We start from the raw sequence: 19,393 nt of genomic DNA, 5'->3' as shown, positions 1-19,393 counted from the left end.
GATTGCCTCCGTTTTTGTCCTAGTGTTTCTTAGTATATAGCAAATAGTAGGAAGATAGTGGGCACCCTTATCTAGCTCTTATTCCAGAATTGAACTTAATTTCTATTCTGCCATTAACTTTTATCACTGTTTTTGAATCTGCATATATATATATATATATATATATATATATATATATATATATATATATATATACACACACACACACACACACACACATATATATATATATATATATATATATATATATATATATATATATATATCTTATCGGATGCTTCTGAACTTCAGAAGAACTCCCATTTTGTATATTATCTCCCATAGGTACCTCAGTTGTGCTCTATCAAAGGCTTTCTCAGTGTCCAGTCGCATTAATATCTATGCTCTTTTTTTACATTTATCCTGTGCAGACTTGAACAACATTCATACTTGCCTGAAAATAGGTAAAGCCGTTCTTCTACTAGTCTATATATTTTTAAGATGCTCTCTAACAGCCTCCCTTGTATTGAAATCTTTCTTGTTATGGGTCCCCCCACTAACATCTACCTTCACCGTGAGTAAGTTCCAGTCTCCTGCCAGTAACACAACCCCTTGGTAAAAATCTGTTGCTTCTAACATAATCTGTTTCAATTTTTTTTTATCTCATTCGGCAAATATATATTACCTGTGACATCACTCCAATTGCCCCTAACCAACACATATCTCCCCTGCTCAGATATTTTTTTACCACTCAGTAAAGATAGTTGATCTCCTCCTTTTCAATGTTATCATCCCTGCATGGAATCCTTTGTTAAATCTCTTCTTCCCTAGTTACTCATATCTGCTCTTTCTCAAGTGAGTTTCCGGAAATATTATAACCCTCAACTTGTTCTGCCTTACATACTCCAGGACTTTTGACATTTCCAATTTATCCATGAGGCCGTTTACACATTCCATGTTAGTTTCTGTTTTTTACCGTGTCCTTATTTCTTTTTTTTTTTTTTGCATACAATGATGGATGTCTGTTTCATTATCCTCTTTCTTTCTGTTTATTGTGCTGCTTAAACTTCCACTGATTTAGCAATTTTGCACAAAAATTTTGAAACAACTTATTACCTATATTTAAAACTAAAGGAATAAAAAAGTCCACAGCAGCCACAGGAGTATCAAAGGTTCACAGTGGTACAGGAAGGCAATCCAAACTATATAAAAAATATAAAATCCCTTTGGAGCCAACACAACAAGCACAAATAAAACTTTTATTAAAACAAATAAAACAGATAAGCTCTTTCGAGCTACTGCTCTTCTTCAGATCTAAAACACAATGCTGACATCATCTATTTTAAAAAGACTAACAACCAATGAAATTCAATAATGGGGTCTATGCCCCCTTAATAAAGGTTTTAAGGGCATACATCCATTTAAACCTGTTTGGTGATTAGCTTGTAAATCTGCATTCCATCTTAATTCACTCAATTCAGTGAAATGTTTAATATCCCCACCCCTTCCATTTTCAAATTGTATTTGCAACACCATAAATAAAAATGCATGTCCTGGATTTTACTTGATATGCTGAGATAGAGCATTATGCCTCACTTCTAGCCTAATGTCACTCATATGCTGCATCCTGTTGGTTTTCCCCACATAAAATGCAGTACAGAGGGAACACTTTGCTAGGTAAACAATATTCTTGGTGCAACAATCTGCATATATCTTTGGGGTGTATGATTTATCTGTTATTGGATGTACAAAAATATTAGATGCGTCAATATACTGACATCCCTTGCAATTTCTACATGGATAGGTACCTCTTCTTACACTTCATCGTGACATTACTGGTGGATTGAAGCCTCTACATAAAATGCGTTTCAGGTTTAAATTATTCTTAAAAGCAAACTTGGGATGTTCCTCTATCACCTCTCTCAGTTTATCATCTGTCTGGAGAATTTTCCAATTCTTCCTGACTATTGCACAAATACTACTCATATCACTATTATAATGTAAAATAATTCTAGGGTAATGTGACCCAACTGATGTTAAACCATCATTGCTTTGTCCATCCTCATGCCTTGCTTTAGATTTAAACCAAGGTCTCTCTCTCTAGTTTTCCTCAATGTCTTAGTATTATCTACAAATGTATATAATGTCTTCTCCGGATACCCCGAGACAAAAATAATTATTGCATATCATTGATTTCTTGTTCAAAAATGTTGTCATAAGTACATAATCTAGAAACCCTTAGGCTTTGCCCACTGACAGCATTGTTGAAAATATGCCTGGGGTGCATGCTATCATAAGTCAGGAGACTATTTCTCCAACAATCTTTTCTAAAAACCCTAGTCAGTATCTTCCCATTTCCATCTTTGTATATTCTTACATCTAAAAAATCAATCATTTGTGATGAGTAATTCACTGTAAACGTCAAAAAATCTGTACTGTCTTCCAAAAAATTTATAAACAAGAGCAAATCCTCTACTGTGCCATCCCATAATAAAAATGCATCATCAACAAATCTGTGGTACAGTTTAAGCTGATTAACCCATTTATAGTTATTGGAAAAGATATGAATATTTACCCATTGTGCCAATGCCAGGGTGGCATAGGTATTGGCGCATGGTGTACCCATGGCAACACCTGACCATTGCCAATAACACTGATCATAAAATAGAAACAAGTTATTCTCTAAAATCAAATCAAGAAAAATGCATATCTGCATAATGGTTTCTTCATCAAAACCACCATGCATAGAAATAAACTGTTTCACAGCTGATACACCATATTGGTTAGGGATCACAGTAAATAAACTGTTCACATCTAACGTAAACAGTAGGCCATTCACCATACTCCCGGAAGACACATAAAAGCTGTAAAATGAATTTAAAAAACACAGTGTATCCTTAACTACAGCTGGAGCATGTATCAAAGCTCCCTTGAGTTTCTTCTCTACCCATATCAACAGGAACTCTGTAAAATATAACGAAACACAAAAACTGATAAAAAACAACAAAGTCCCAACCGCTGTAGAGTCCACACACTAGGTTTAATCAAGAATTTTTGAAGCACTTTTCATCTGCCAGAAAGCAAACTTCTTCAGAAATAATCACTTTACAATCACAAAACAGTTAAATAGTCTCTTAGGGCAAAAAACGCGGGACAATTAACTAATTAGTTATTTAAAAATGATCACCAAAAATCTAAATAAATAAACAGTACATGTAAAAAGTGATGAAAATAACTTATAAGTATAAATATAAAACATACAAATGAATCTATATGCTACTAATCAAATACACAAAATGCAAAAACAGTATATATATATATATATATATATATATATATATATATATAGCTTTTATAACAAAAGCATCATCTATTTGTTACCTCTGTAAACTCTTAAGTTTTAAGATGCTGCTTATAGAACATGACTCATTAAGGCCAGGAACATTACATGCATCCAATCTTATTTGCCATTTTAATTCTAGCTCATCAAGTTTAAAAGAAACAGAGCCACCTCTGATGTCATACTTAACACTGTCTATGACTAGGAATTTAAAGTTGTGATTCATATTCAGATGAATATGTTTAGCTAATGCATTGTCAAGCTTATTGCACCTTATAACATAAAGGCGCTCATACATTCTATCTCAGAGTCTACGCTCCGTTTTCCCTACATAGAATGCAGGACAGTGCATGCACCTAGCCAAATAAACAATGGTGCTCAAATTACAATTATATATTGCTTGCAACCTATATTTGTGTCCATTAACTGTAAATAAATTGTTTACATCAGCATATTTACAAAAATTACAATTTTTGCATTTGTTCATACCAGATAGTCAGTGGGGGTGGGTTGTCTAAAAAATGTTCATTGTCCTCACAAGTGTAACAGACTGGTTAAGTACAGTGATTTACACCATGTAAAAAGAGGCCTGCTTGTGGATTTGTTAGAATTGGTATTATCCAATAATTTCATCTTGTTTGATGAGGAATACTACAAGCACACAAACGGGGTTGTGATGGACGCCAGATGTGCACCCATCTATGCTAACCTGGTATTGGCAGAATGGGAACAGCAACACGTGTTTAATTCTGTCTATATGTCAAAGATCATGACATACTTAAGGTACCTGGATGACATAATGATTTTGCGGAAGGGTTCAAAACAAGAGTTGGAAGATTTTATTGGCTATTTGAGTAACACAACCACTTTTTTTAAATTTACAAGTCACATGGACAGAGATAGGATTTAATTTTTGGATATTCTTTATGTACAAAGAGAATGGCCATATACATTCAAACATTTACCGTAAAAAAACATACAGCAACTCTTTTTTACATTGAGAGTTGCCACCCTCAGTTTCAAAAGAAAAATGTGGTGAAGGGTCAAATGATTTGATTGTCAAGGCTTATTAGTCAGGATGAGTGTTTTAAATTTGAACTGCTGAAGCTTATTGACATGTTCACAAATAGAGGGTATCCAATGGATTTACTGACTAAGTTACGTAAGGATGTCAAAATGAGAAGAAGCAGTAATTTTAGATCTTTTCTCTTGGATTCAAGTAGAAATGTTTTTTTAACCCAGCCACTGGGGAGGCACAAGCCAGTGCATTTCTTCGTGCTGGTCCCAAGCCCAGATAAATGGAGAGGGTTACATTAGGAAGGGCATCCGGTGTAAAACCTCTGCCAAATAACCTATGCGAACAACAATACAGATTTCCATACCGGATTGGTCGAGGCCTGGGTTAACGACCGCCACCAGTACTGTTAGCCAACAGGATGCTGGCAGAAATTGGGCTCCTGTTGGTCAAAGGAGGAAAAGGAGAAGAAGAGGGGGAAGGCATGCACAAAAACAGAAAGATAGGAGGAAGGTTAGGAGTGTAGTAGTGAGGGTAGGAACTTTGAATGTTGGCAGTATGACTGGTATAGGGAGAGAGATGGCTGATATAATGGAGAGAAGGAAGGTTGATATACTGTGTGTGCAAGAGACCAGATGGAAGGGGAGTAAGGCCAGGTGTATAGGAGGTGGGTTCAGATTGTTCTATCGTGTGAATGGGAGGAGAAATGGGGTAGGGGTTATCCTGAAGGAATAGTATGCCAAGAGTGTTTTGGAGGTGAAAAGAGTGTCTGATAGAGTGATGTTTATGAAGCTAGAAATTGATGGTGTAATGATGAATGTTGTTAGTGCATACGCTCCGCAAGTTGGGTGTGCGATGGATGAGAAAGAAAAATCTTGGAGTGAGTTGGATGAAGTGGTGGTGAGTGTATCCAAGGGTGAGAGACTGGTGATTGGAGTGGATTTCAATGGGCATGTTGGTGAAGGGAACAGAGAGAATGAGGAAGTGATGGGCAGGTATGGTGTTAAGGAGAGGAATGCAGAAGTTTAGATGGTAGTGGAGTTTGCTAAAAAGATGGACATGGCTGTGGTGAATACGTATTTTAAGAAGAGGGAGGAGCATATGGTGACGTACAAGAGTGGAGGAAGATGCACACAGGGGGATTATATTCTATGCAGGAGGGCCAGTCTGAAGGAGATTGGAGACTGTAAAGTGGTGACAGATGAAAGTGTAGTTAGGCAGCATAAAATGGTGGTCTGTAGGATGATGTTGGTGAGCAAGAAGAGGAGGACAAGTTTGAGAGCAGTGCCAAGGATCAAATGGTGGAAGTTGAAAAAGGGTGATTGTGAGGTGGGTTTCAGGGAAGAGTTAAAACAGGCACTGGGGGCAGGGAAGAGTTACTGAATAGCTGGGTAACTACAGCAGAGATGGTAAGGGAGACAGCTAGAAAGGTGGTTGGTGTGACATCTGGACAGAGGAAGGAGGACAAGGAGACCTGGTGGTGGAATGAGAAAGTACAGGAGAGTATACAGAGGAAGAGGCTGGTGAAGAAGAAGTGGGATTGTCAGAGAGATGAAGAAAGTAGACAGGAGTATAAGGAGATGAGGAGCATGGCAAAGAGAGAGGTGGTGAAGGCTAAGGATAAGGCATATGGAGAGTTGTATGAAAGGTTGGACACTAAAGATGGAGAAAAGGACCTGTACCGATTGGCTAGACAGAGGGACCGAGCTGGGAAAGATGTGCAGCAGGTAAGGGTTATAAAGGATAGTGAGGGAAATGTACTCACAAGCAAGGAGAGTGTGTTGAGCAGATGGAAAGAGTACTTTGAGGGGCTGATGAATGAAGAGAATGAGAGAGAGAGAGAAGGTTGGATGATGTGGGGATAGTGAATCAGGAAGTGAAACAGATTAGCAAGGAGGAAGTACAGACAGCTATGAAGAGGATGAAGAATGGAAAGGCTGTTGGTCCAGATGAGATACCAATGGAAGCATGGAGGTGCTTAGAAGAAATGGCAGTGGAGTTCTTAACCAGGTTGTTTACTGAAATCCTGGAAAGTTAGAGGATGCCTGAGGAGTGGAGAAAAAGTGTTTTGGTACCTATTTTTAAGAATAAGGGTGATGTGCAGAGTTGTAGTAACTACAGAGGGATAAAACTGATCAGTCACAGCTTGAAGTTATGGGAAAGAGTATCGGAAGCTAGGTTAAGAAGGGAGGTGATGATTAGCGATCAGCAGTATGGTTTCATGCTGGGAAAGAGCACTACAGATGCAATGTTTGCTCTTAGACTGTTGATGAAGAAATATAGGAAAGGTCAGAAGGAGTTGCATTATGTCTTTGTGAACTTGGAGAAAGCATATGATAGGGTGCCTAGAGAGGAGTTGTGGTATTGTATGAGGAAGAGAGGAGTGGCAGAGAAGTATGTAAGAGTGGTACAGGATATGTACGAGGGTAGTGTGATAGCGGTGAGGTCTGCGGTGGGAGTGACGGATGTGTTTAAGGTGGAGGTGGGATTACATCAAGGATCAGCTCTGATCCCTTTCTTATTTGTAATGGTGATGGACAGGTTGACAGACGAGATCAGACAGGAGGCCCCATGGACTACGATGTTTGCAGATGACATTGTGATCTGTAGTGAGAGTAGGGACCAAGTTGAGGACACCCTGAAGAGGTGGAGATATGCTCTAGAGAGGACAGGAATGAAGGTCAGCAGGACTAAGACAGAATATGTGTTTGTGTGTGAATGAGAGGGAGGATAGAGGAATGCTGAGGATGCAGGGAGTAGAGTTGGTGAAGGTGGATGAGTTTAAGTACTTGGGATCAACAGTTCAGAGTAATGGTGAGTGTGGAAGAGAGGTGAAGAATAGAGAACAGGCAGGGTGGAATGGGTGGTGAAGAGTGTCAGGAGTGATTTATGACAGACGGGTGTCGGTAAGAGTGAAAGGGAAGGTCTACAAGAGGGTAGTGAGACCAGCTATGTTGTATGGGTTGGAGACGGTGGCATTGACAAAAAGGCAGGAGTCAGAGCTGGAAGTGGCAGAGTTAAAGATGTTAAGATTTGCACTGAGTGTGACAAGGATGGACAGGATTAGGAATCAGTATATTAGACTGTCAGCTCAGGTTGGACGGTTTGAAGATAAAGTTAGAGAGGTGAGATTGCATTGGTTTGGACATGTGCTGAGGAGGGATGATGGGTATATTGGGAAAAGGATGGAGCTGCCAGGTAAGAGAAAAGAGGAAGGCCTAAGATAAGGTTTATGGACATGGTGAGAGAGGACATTCAGACAGTTGGTGTGACAGAGCAATATGAAGAGGACAGGAAGAAATGGAAACAGATGATCCGCTGTGATGACCCCTAACGGGAACAGCCGAAAGAGAAGGAATGGATGTTTTTTTTTTATATTGGCTGATTGTCTGTTTAGGACTATAAAAGTCCTGATTTTTTTGAGTGTAACTGACTCTGAAGAAGCCCAATTTTATGGGTGAAAGCGCTAAGTCAGTGATTCTACATTTACAATAAAGTTGTGGTTTTATCGAGTCACAGATCTTTTTATTCTTACTAGTGTTCGTTCAACTTGGTGGCCTTCTCAGAATGAGTCAGTATTCTTGGAGGCCTTTGGTTCAAGACCAACATCATCCTTGATGGTACCACCCATTGACCGTGTTATCGATCTTATGGCTCAACGGGCATGGAAAGACTCTGATGTGGTGGAGCCCATACTGGAAAAAGCCAGCCGTATGTCTGCACCTCCAGATAGGAAGCACTGGAGTAAGGGCCCACCTGTGGCTGCTATGATGGTAGCAGCAGCTACAAAGAAAGAACTATCAGAAGAAAGCTCATCTGTTCATCCACCTAATATGGAATCTAGGGCATTGGACAGATATGGGAAGTGACCATATGTCAGCGACTTTTGCTCTTAGATCACTGAACTACCTAGCCCATTTAACAAGATTCCAGAGAGACTTGACTAAAGAAATCACCAAATCACTCTCGGGAGTGCTGCCTGTGGATGTTCAGAAAACAGTGGACTCCCAGTTTTCCACACTTCAATCCTCCTATTGTGGCCATGTTTGTCTTCTCTCCAGTGTAGCGGAAGGTACGGCCAGAGCAACAGGCACCGGCATAACCACGCATTGTCGCTCCTGGATGCAACTTTGTGGAAGACTTTAAGTAATCCTTTATCAATGCCCCATATGATGGTTCATTCTTGTTTGGACCAGACGTCAAGGACACACTCACTAGGAGCCAAGATGGTAAGACTATCTTTGCAGTGGGAGTGTGCTTTTTTACCCTTCAAAAACTTTCTCTAGGAGCCAGAGAGTGGGGAAGAAGATGTGGTTCTGCAAATCACAGGGTTCTTTCCATGACCCCCAAAGTGACAGACCTCCCTGTGGCAGATGAGGAGGCAGTTTTAATGGATGACATCCAAGAGGCAGAGGCAGACTGCAGAATCAAGGCTTTTGTGGCCCATTTTTGAGAAAGCCTTTCAGCACTCCTGAATGGTTACCAGACTGCTGCACTCTGGAGGCAGTCAGAGCATCTCTCTTTGTACCCTCAAGCCTGGCACATGATAACATCAGATTCATGGGTGCTAAGAATAATATCCAGAGGCTATTCAATTCACTATTCCTTCCTACCACAAGTAAAGAAAAAAGTCCCTTATGTTCCACCCAGTTAGTGGGATTTAGCAGCCATAGAAATTTCAAACCTGGTAGAAAAAAAGAGTAATTAATCCTGTCCCCCACAACCAGTTAGATTCCAGAGTCCACTTCAAGTTATTTTTAATACCAAAGAAGACTGAGCACCTCAGACCCATCTTGGATCTCGGTAATTTAAACCAATTTGTAAGACAAACAAAATTTTGGATGGTCACAGTTCAGTCTATTTTTCCTCTTCTGAGTAAGGATGATTGGATGTCCTGTATAGTTCTCCAGGGCACTTACTATCACATCAAAATAGCAAAGTGTTCCAGGAGGTTTCTTTGCTTCTGGCTGGGATCCAGTCATTATCATTTCATAGCGCTGCCATTCAGTCTTACCACAGCCCCCACGGTGTTCCCCACGGTCATAGCAGTAGTATTTGGACACTTGTGTCTAATGGAGATCCAAGTTTCCCATACCTCATCGACTGGCTCCTCACGGCCTCCACCGAACATCTACTACTCATGCACTGGGACCAAGTATCCAGCTGTTTCTAAATCTAGGAATTTCTGTAAACCTTTCCAAAATGCTAGCTACTTCAACACAGAGCATAGAATTCCTAGGATGCTAGCTAGACACCAGACTTCAAATAGTCAGCCTTCCCCAGCCCAGAGTTCTGACACTGGTCTTACAGCTCTCCAAGTGCTACATCACCCAACACCACCAGCAAGATTAGTACTATGTCACTTAGGTCTCATGATGTCTACGATTTTAATGACCCCCTTAGCCAGATTTTACATGAGGGTACTGCAGTGGACCTGAACAGTACTGTGGTCTCAATCCATTCATACTCTGCATTTGAAAATTTTGAATTACGCAAGTCTGCAAAAACATCACTTTTTGGATAACATCCCCATCTGTGACCAAGGACTGTCCTTTCCAGACAGATTCACTGATTTCAGCAGTGACCATGAACACATCCTTCTTAGGGTGGGGTAGGGGCATTTCAGAGGGAGAATGGTCCAAGGCACATGGTCCTCAATACAGGCCAATCTTCTCATCAATGTCTTGGAGTTGAGAATTATCCTTCTAGTGTTGCAGGTATTTCAGGACCTCCTCCACAAAGGTGTGATCTCCATATAGATAGACAACATGACTGTAGTATGGTGCATCAGCAAACCGGGAGGAACTGAATCTTATCCTCTATATCAAGAGGCCATGAGGGTTTGGCAATGGAAGATGTCTTCACAACACTTTATGACAGCAATGCACATCATGGAGTCCTCCAATGGACTAGTGGACAAATGGAGCAGAACAGTATTAATGCCTCATAAGTGGTTCCTCATTCCTGCAGTGACACAAACAATTTTCAGTCGCTGGGGCCAATCTTGCTGCACCCTCTTTGCTTCTTATATAAACAACAAATGCAGCAGGTACTTTGCTCTGTTCTCCCCACAGGGAAAGTCACTGAGGGATGCTGTTGCCCACAATTGGTCTCCATGCCTCCTGTATGCCTTTCATCCTTATAGGTTCATAGGTTCATAGGTTAGTACTAAGCTAACTGCCCTTGCGAGCCATTGGAAGCCTAGCCAATTATCTCTTGTGAGACTCAAACCCTGCACCTTGTGTTTGTAAGCAAACACCTTAACCATTAGGCCACCCTCCCAACCCCTCTACCACTGATGAACAAATTTATACAGAAAGCAGGACAGTGCAAGGTCAGAATAATCCTCATTGCCCCCAAAAGACATGGTTTCATTACCTATGACCTCTTCTAGTACATTCCCCATGGATGTTGGTCAATATCCAGATCTGCTAACTCAACTGCCTGGATTGCCTCCTCCAGATCAGAAGTCCATGAAATTAACTGCATGGTTCTCCCAGTTTTAACTACAGCCAGAGATGCCAGCCTTCCCCAGCAGTAGTCAGTATTCTTTCTGCCCCACAGAAACCATCAGTTAAGAAAACTGACAATAAGTGGAAGAGTTTCTCAGTCTGGGCCTGCTCCAAAGGTCTGGACCCCTTTTCAGTACCAGTTCCTTCCATATTTAGATTTATGTCTGACTTCTTTGATAAAGGGCTCCAGCTTTGCATCCATTAAGGTACAACTGGCTGCAGTATCCATTTTCCACATTGAATAAAATGACATGTCTGTAGCATCCCTAAAAATCTCAAAAGCCTTCCTCAAAGGTACTTTCCTGCTAAGACTTCACATTAGAGACCCAGCCCCCCATGAGACATTACTGTCATGTTACAAGTTTTAACCCAGGCTCCCTTTGAACCTGCTTCCACTGCAGACTTAAAATTTCTCACATGGAAAACTACTTTCTTGGTCACAGTAACATCAGCTCGATGGATTTCAGAACTACATGCTTGCTCTTCTAAACCTCCTTTTCTGTCTTTTCAAAAGGTTAAAGTTTCTGTCAGAACTAATGCATCCTTTATCCTAAAGATGGTATTCAAAGCTAATTTAAACCAGTCTGTACACCTTCCTGTTTTCTTTCCAAAGTACTTGAATAAAGGGGAATACTTGCTTCATGTGTTAGATGTTCATAGGTAACTCAAGACTGTATATCCACAGGAAAAAAGATGTAAGAAAGGATGACCAATTATCCGTTTCCTTTGCCAAACCAAAGTTGGAAAAATCAGTTTCTAAAGTAACTTTATCCAGATGGCTGTCTGATTGTATTTTCTTTGTGTATCCGAAGAAAAATTTACCTTTACCTCATAAATCAAAAGCACACATTCAACCAGGGCAGTCTCTGCTTCCACAGTCTTCAACAGAGGATTATCCATTGATGATATCTGTGCTGCGGCTACTTGGTCAATGCTACACACCTTATAAGTTGGACACTCAACCCAGATCACACTCCTGTTTTGGCTCTATCATACTCAGGAATGTCCTTGCTTGAAACATCCAAGATTGACAGCTTGGGATTCTGTTCTATAGGTTTGAATAGATGAAAATAGACAACACTGGATGCAAAAGTTATGTACTTGCCATAACATTAGATCCATGACTTCTGATTTTCATCTGCTTCAAACTGCCACTCTTACTTCCCCATCCAAATTGTCATCTGTGGTTCCTAGATGATTGAGTGGATGTTTCTCTGTCTGTTCACAGTCACACTAGACTGTAATTATTTTTATCAACCAGTTAACATCACAAAGGTTATAACCATTATCTTGGCACAAACTCTTTCCCTAGGAAGATTCTTAATATATTTTTCAGACTAGTAGGGGCAAACTCAATATGAAGATTTGAGCTACAGCCAAGAGAATTATGGGTAAGAGAGGAGTCAAAGCTTTGGTTCCATTAAGCTTCTAGATCAGTCCTGAGGTCAGTTCCCATCAGATCTGACAACCCCATAGGTTTGAAGCAGGTGAAAATCAGACAACATGGATCTAACATTATGGTAAGTACATAACTTTCATTTTGCAGGAAGCACCTATCATGAAGGCTAGCTGCTATCAGTCTTTCCTTGGATGGACCTTTCCATCTCCCCTGTGTTTGGGTGACAGTTACCACTGGTACATTTGCTCTAGGGTGGGGTGGGGAACTGCATTGTGTATATATGGCCCAAGGTGTATGGTTTCCCAAGAAAAGCTATTCACATCAGTGTACTGGTGACGGAAGCAGTCCTCATTTGTCTTCAGACCTTACAGGATTACATGCCATCAGAGAATCTTGTCCATTTAGTTAGATAATCATCACATAGCAAGAGTGGGGCTGTCATACATGAGTCTAAGAATATCTTTCATTTGATATATGAGCAGACAAGTGGAAACCTGATCTTATACCCTTTATTGGGAGGTTGTGTGTGTTTAGTAAAGATATAACTACTAGTCACTTCCTTTTGACATTCCACATCCTTGAGGAGTCCAGTCTGACAGTAGACAGGTTCAACATTTAACTATTTATGCTGCATGTGTAGTCTCTCAGCTCTTCACTGTGAAAGATTTATCACATGTAGGGAGGTCCTTGCTGTGACGTGTTCACATCCATGACCAGTGCAAAGTGCAGGGACTTGCTCTTCATACATTTACCAGAGAGGTGTCCAAGGGATGCTATGGCCCATCCATGGCCAAAGGACTCCACTGTACTTTCCCCACATTTCCACAGATGACAAAGTTAATCAGTGGGGCAAGGCAGTTTAGGGTCAATGTTATCCTCCTAGCTTCCTATTGTCCCCAGCAGGTCTGGTTCCTTCTGTCTCATCTACTGGAGAATCACTTGTTTTTTTGAGACCCAAAAAAAAAAATTGTTGTTTTCTCATCTTTTGCAGAGTTCTCACCTAGATGCGTATCAGCTGTCTCTCACAGCTTAGTTTCTCCATTTCCAGTACTTCCTTGTGACTCTTCATTTTTGGAAAGCATTGTTCAATCATTTTTTCTTTTCAGAAAATAAATACCAGGGAGACATACTGGGACACATGTATGTGTTGTGTTTGGGCTAAGTCTGAAAGAGTGGATACCTTTTCTACTCAATCATGGTGGTAATAGACTATTTAGCTGACATTTTTGACTTGGACTTAAGTGTTTCATCTGTCGGAGTTTGCTTGTCCATCATTTCCAATTTCCATTGATGCGAGGTAGTTCTCTTTTGGATCTCTTCGTCTTCTAATGTGCCTTCATCCTGAGGTCTCCTTCAGACATTTATTTTGTGTTGGAAAAGCTTACACTGACTATCTTTGAACTAGCTGCTTTACCAGAACTTAAATTTGTCTCTTAGAAGACTATTTCTCTTCCAGTAGAAACTCTTGAGTTTCTTGTCTTCTCTGCTGAATTTTCTTACCTGATCTCCTATAAAGACTGTATTTCTCTTCACACTAGTCCTTCATTTATGCCAGAGGTTGCTTCTGACCTTTGCCATTATCAAGCCATAAATATTCCTGTCACTTTTTTTCCATAATATGCCAGTCACACAGAATACTGCCTTGATGTGCATTGGTATTTTTCTCCTGGATTGGACTAGATCTATCAGGAAGCATTAACAGGTTTTTATTTCCTTTAATCCTAGATCCTTGAGTAAAACGTTTCTCAGGCCACACTTTGTAGATGGCTTCCCTGCTATATTCACTTCTGTTGCAACACCCTTGTCAAACAGTTGTTTGGTCTTGCATAATGCTCATTCTGTGAGGGCTGTGGCCTCCTTGTCAGTCTACCTCAGGAATGCCTCAAAACATGATATCTGTCTGGGTGATGTTTGGTCTTCCGTAAATACCTTCATCAGGCATCGCACACTGGATTGGACTTTCAGGTCTAGAGTTTCCTTTGGAGCTACTGTGTTGTGAAGTATTCTAGTTCATTTAAAAGAGCTTGGACTGTTTGTTACTTAGGATAGTTCCATTCCTGGTAGATGTAAAAATGATGTACTTACTGTAATGAAGGGTCTGTAGGAGTGGGTACCATCGTCAGTAACAACCCCTCCTTTGATCCCCTGTCTTAGTGCTGCAGACTTTTGTGTATGTCTTGGTTTTATATAGCCTCAGCATAAATGACTGAGATCTGAATATAGGCACTGACACTGAAAATTATGGAATGTCAAGGAGAGGAGCAGCCAGGGAATATTTGGAATATGGCCTTAGCCCTAAATTTTGCTGATAATGACCACAGTCGTACAGCTTTCTGATTTTAATAAGTTCAGAACATCTGTATGTGAAAGGTGTCTCATTGAAGAATGTCGACTAGAACAGTAATAAATAGTTTCTAATGATTTTGAATGTTAGCAATATTCACTTGTGGGCATAGTTATTATTTGAAGATGATTGGACCACAACCTTGATAAGATAGTGTTTGGAAAATAAGAGAGTTTCACCTTCAGGTATTTTACTAGGCCTAGAATTTAATATGTACTAGTAGCAAGAGGGGAAAAAAGTGTTGGATGCCTGGGCTGTGTTCTTTGACATATGATTCAGTTACACCTAAGTTATCATATAAATTGGGCAAAGAGTGCAATAGAGACAGTTTATTTATCATGTTCCCAGCACTGAGAAGGTGAGGGTGATTGGTGTGACTTGTATTGGGGAACTGACATGGGGAAGCAGTGTTAGAATGGATAATCATCATATAGCAAGAGTGGAAGTAAGAAACGGATTATATATTATTTGTGTTTATTGGAGCTGTATTATATCAGTATAAGAATATATCTTTTTTTTGAGTGGCATCAAGAGAGAAGTACAATTGATATGAGAGAGCATTACTAGTGTTGTGAAATGGCAATGTGGAGTAGATGGCTAAGTGTTATGGAAGATAAATGATAATGAAGTGAAAAACATCTTTTGATTTGTTTTGATATGAAATAAATGGGCTGACAGAGAGCATAGTTACTGCATGAAGGAAGAGCAGAGGAAAGGCTGTGGATGGTTAATTGGCCATATGTTTAATTCAAAAAGTACAGTAAAGTCTCAGTTAACCGGAACTCAAGCAACTGGCACTCTCAAGCAACCAGCAAAAAAAAAAAAGAGAAAATAATATAAATAAATAAATATAAAATAAATAAATAATAATAATAATAATAATAATAATAAATAAAATAATAATAAAATCAAAGAAATACAGTACAATTTTCATGTGTTGCACTTTCTGTCCCCCCCCACACACACACACACACACAAACTTAACTTATGTTTTTAAAGGTTTAGAGTTTTAAAAAGGAACATAAGAATAAATTCCCTCTCTTCCAACCTGAGAACAAGCCAAACCAAACAAAAAGTATAGGGCACAGTATTATTCAGGGCTATTTTTAATAGTAACTCTCACGCAACCAGAAACTACAGTTATCTGGCATCTACCAATCCCTATGGGTGCCGGTTAACTGAGAGTTTACTATATTGTGCTTAAGATGAAGGTAATATGTAAACATTTCCTTAAGTGCTTGGTTATGGAAATAGCTGTATTCTTTTATGATTATGAATTTGGAGAAACAAAATCAGAGATGGATAAAGTTTAGAGCTCACAACCAAGCAGTAGTATATAACTTAATAGGCACTTATGTGAAAGGACTACCTATTAAACTAAATTTTTGTATATTACAGAAGTAGTAGAACTTCAGTATTGTCAAGTCTGTAAGGAAGTACAGCATACACTAAACTGGTGAGGATCTTAATCTTGCTTACAAATCAACATAAGGGTTTTGCAAACAATGCACAGTTGCTGATGGGTACATTTTGTTGTGCTCAAACTTTCCAATATGTCAGGTAGAAAGAAGAATTGTGTATTAGCTTATATCTGCCATAATTTGAAAGAACAGTTCAGGGAGAGCACATTCGTAATAAAGATCTTGGCGATCCACACTATCTGGGACAGCTGTAGCACACTTGGATATAAAGAACATCAAATACTCGGCAGACCTTAACGGCAATAATTTCAAGAGTAAAAAATCAGTAAGATTGCATACATTGTCTAGGCCTGATGCTATGCTTCTGCTGTAAATGGGATGGTGTGGTTCTATTTATAATAGGAGTAAACCAATAATTTATCACACAATCTTAACTATTCATTGGGACAGTCACATATCCTATCTTACATCCTTAGTCTAACCCTGGATGGGGTGCAAAATATTTTAGAAGTTGTGAACTGCACCTCTCTTGTTCAAGACCTGCTGTGACCAGATGATGTGTTATTACCCACCTTATCTTTTTGTTTACAAGGTCATGTATGAGCCTTCCTTTGCATATTTGAATGCTGCTTCCATGGCCTGGTGTCATTTATGTCCTGGTTCATCTGCTTCCCCAGAGAGTCCATCTTGGCCTTGTATCTATCCCTGCTGAGGAGGTATACACCATGATATGCATGGGCTACAAGAAAATACCCTTCCTGCTCCACTATCTCACCTCAAGCAACATGGCGTAGACTTGAGAATGCAAAACATGTCACAAGACATGTAACGCCATGTACTATGCACCATGATAGTGGAGCCAGAGTGCACATAAACCATAGCTGCACTGATGCCTTTGACACTTGGAATGTAGTGTGATGATTATATATGACTGTGATTATCACAGTACCACAACCATGTCTGTCTGCCAGCTGAAGCATGTGTCATAGTCATGTTCCATTCACCCTTATCTTATGCATGTAATCATGGTCAGTGGGGTGTAACAGTTTCTATACATTTAAAACTACTGCTTTCAGAGTTGATTGAATCACTATACTTGTTTTTGGCTGCAGCATCTTACCTTCTAGTAGAAGGCCATCTAAATCTGGGTCAGTACAGTTTTGATATTTCTTGTATCAAAATATAAGTATTTATTAGAATATGTGCTGTGGTAGCATTGTCGCCTCACAGTAAGACGTTGTCCTGTTCGATTCTCAGCTAGAGCGTCTTCTGTGTGGAGACATGCGTGAATGGGTGTACCTTCATTGAAGGGTGTGCGTCAGGGCTGGCAACTCGGCATGTAAAAATCTACTGCCAATCATTAGCAGACCGGAGTTCCGCTATGGCGACCCCTAACCGGGAAAAGCCGAAAGACACAACATTTCTTCTAACAGTCTATCATTTCTAAAAAAAATGTTCCACAGTTTCTGAATTAAGACTATACATGTTAGCTAAAATGAAGGTGCCATTAGGGGCATACCTCTCAACCATGCAGATTTTCGCAGAATGTCCTGATTTTTTACTAATTTTGATCTGTTTCTCATAACATTTGTGGTTTTCTTGCAAATCATTTAGGATTAAAGTAAATAAATAATACTAAATAATGACATACATTTGAGTTTCAGACTTCTTATCCTTCAGAAAATACATAACTGAAAACCTGATATTCTAGTAATTTTCTAAGTTTATAGGAGCACTGTTTAAAACCTGTCCCTATTATTGAGTCTTTGTTCCTCCATTATTTCTGTCTTTGTCCCTCCATTATTTCTGTCTTTGTCCAGATTTCTTGTGATGGGATGTTATGAGGTATGATTAGGGGATAGGACTTTTACAATACCCATCTACATTTACTAACCTTATTCTCTTTAAGTAACTTGCACCTGAGACACATGCAGACTAAAATGGTAATTTCTCTTTTGTGAAGTCATATAACGTGCCTGATTGTGCAGTTTATTTACCTTTGCTTTATTAAGAAATCTAGACTGTTAAAAAAATCTAGACTGTTAATATTTCAACAGAATGCATTACACAGTGCCTGCCTAGAATTGGATTTCTGTAACTGCTTTACATGGTTTAAAGGGTGTATTATATATACTAAGAGAAGTACATTATCTTCTGTTGAAGGCCAGGTAATTTGGGAGCTATCATAGATTTCTCCCAATAATATCATCACCCTACAAAAGGGTCTAACACAAACAAATGACGGGCCAAAGCCATGGATAAAAACTCAATGCGAAGAAATGCATTATAGTGCCCTTTGGGAAATCATCCACCAAAGCTAATTAGTTCATCGATAAAACACCCCTAAGAGCTCACCCGATAGTTACGGATATTTAAACGTATGTAGACAATAATCTGGCCTTCACCTAACACAAAGGCAAAATAGTAAGAAAATCTTTCTGTGTCACCCAATTCATAAGCAAGGTTATGTCATCCAGGTCCAAGGAAGTTACAGTACCACTCTACTCAGCACTTGTCAGACCCATCATTGAGTACAATGTCTACTTTGGCATATTTCTAAAAAAAATGTTCCACAGTTTCTGAATTAAGACTATACATGTTAGCTAAAATGAAGGTGCCATTAGGGGCATACCTCTCAACCATGCAGATTTTCGCAGAATGTCCTGATTTTTTACTAATTTTGATCTGTTTCTCATAACATTTGTGGTTTTCTTGCAAATCATTTAGGATTAAAGTAAATAAATAATACTAAATAATGACATACATTTGAGTTTCAGACTTCTTATCCTTCAGAAAATACATAATAACTGAAAACCTGATATTCTAGTAATTTTCTAAGTTTATAGGAGCACTGTTTAAAACCTGTCCCTATTATTGAGTCTTTGTTCCTCCATTATTTCTGTCTTTGTCCCTCCATTATTTCTGTCTTTGTCCAGATTTCTTGTGTTGGGATGTTATGAGGTATGATTAGGGGATAGGACTTTTACAATACCCATCTACATTTACTAACCTTATTCTCTTTAAGTAACTTGCACCTGAGACACATGCAGACTAAAATGGTAATTTCTCTTTTGTGAAGTCATATAACGTGCTTGATTGTGCAGTTTATTTACCTTTGCTTTATTAAGAAATCTAGACTGTTAAAAAAATCTAGACTGTTAATATTTCAACAGAATGCATTACACAGTGCCTGCCTAGAATTGGATTTCTGTAACTGCTTTACATGGTTTAAAGGGTGTATTATATATACTAAGAGAAGTACATTATCTTCTGTTGAAGGCCAGGTAATTTGGGAGCTATCATAGATTTCTCCCAATAATATCATCACCCTACAAAGGGTCTAACACAAACAAATGACGGGCCAAAGCCATGGATAAAAACTC

Source organism: Protopterus annectens, chromosome 13.part0 (genome assembly GCF_019279795.1).
Source record: "Protopterus annectens isolate FY-2018-M chromosome 13.part0, PAN1.0, whole genome shotgun sequence".
NCBI classification, from domain to species: Eukaryota; Metazoa; Chordata; order Ceratodontiformes; family Protopteridae; genus Protopterus; species Protopterus annectens.
This window is presented reverse-complemented; position numbering follows the sequence as displayed.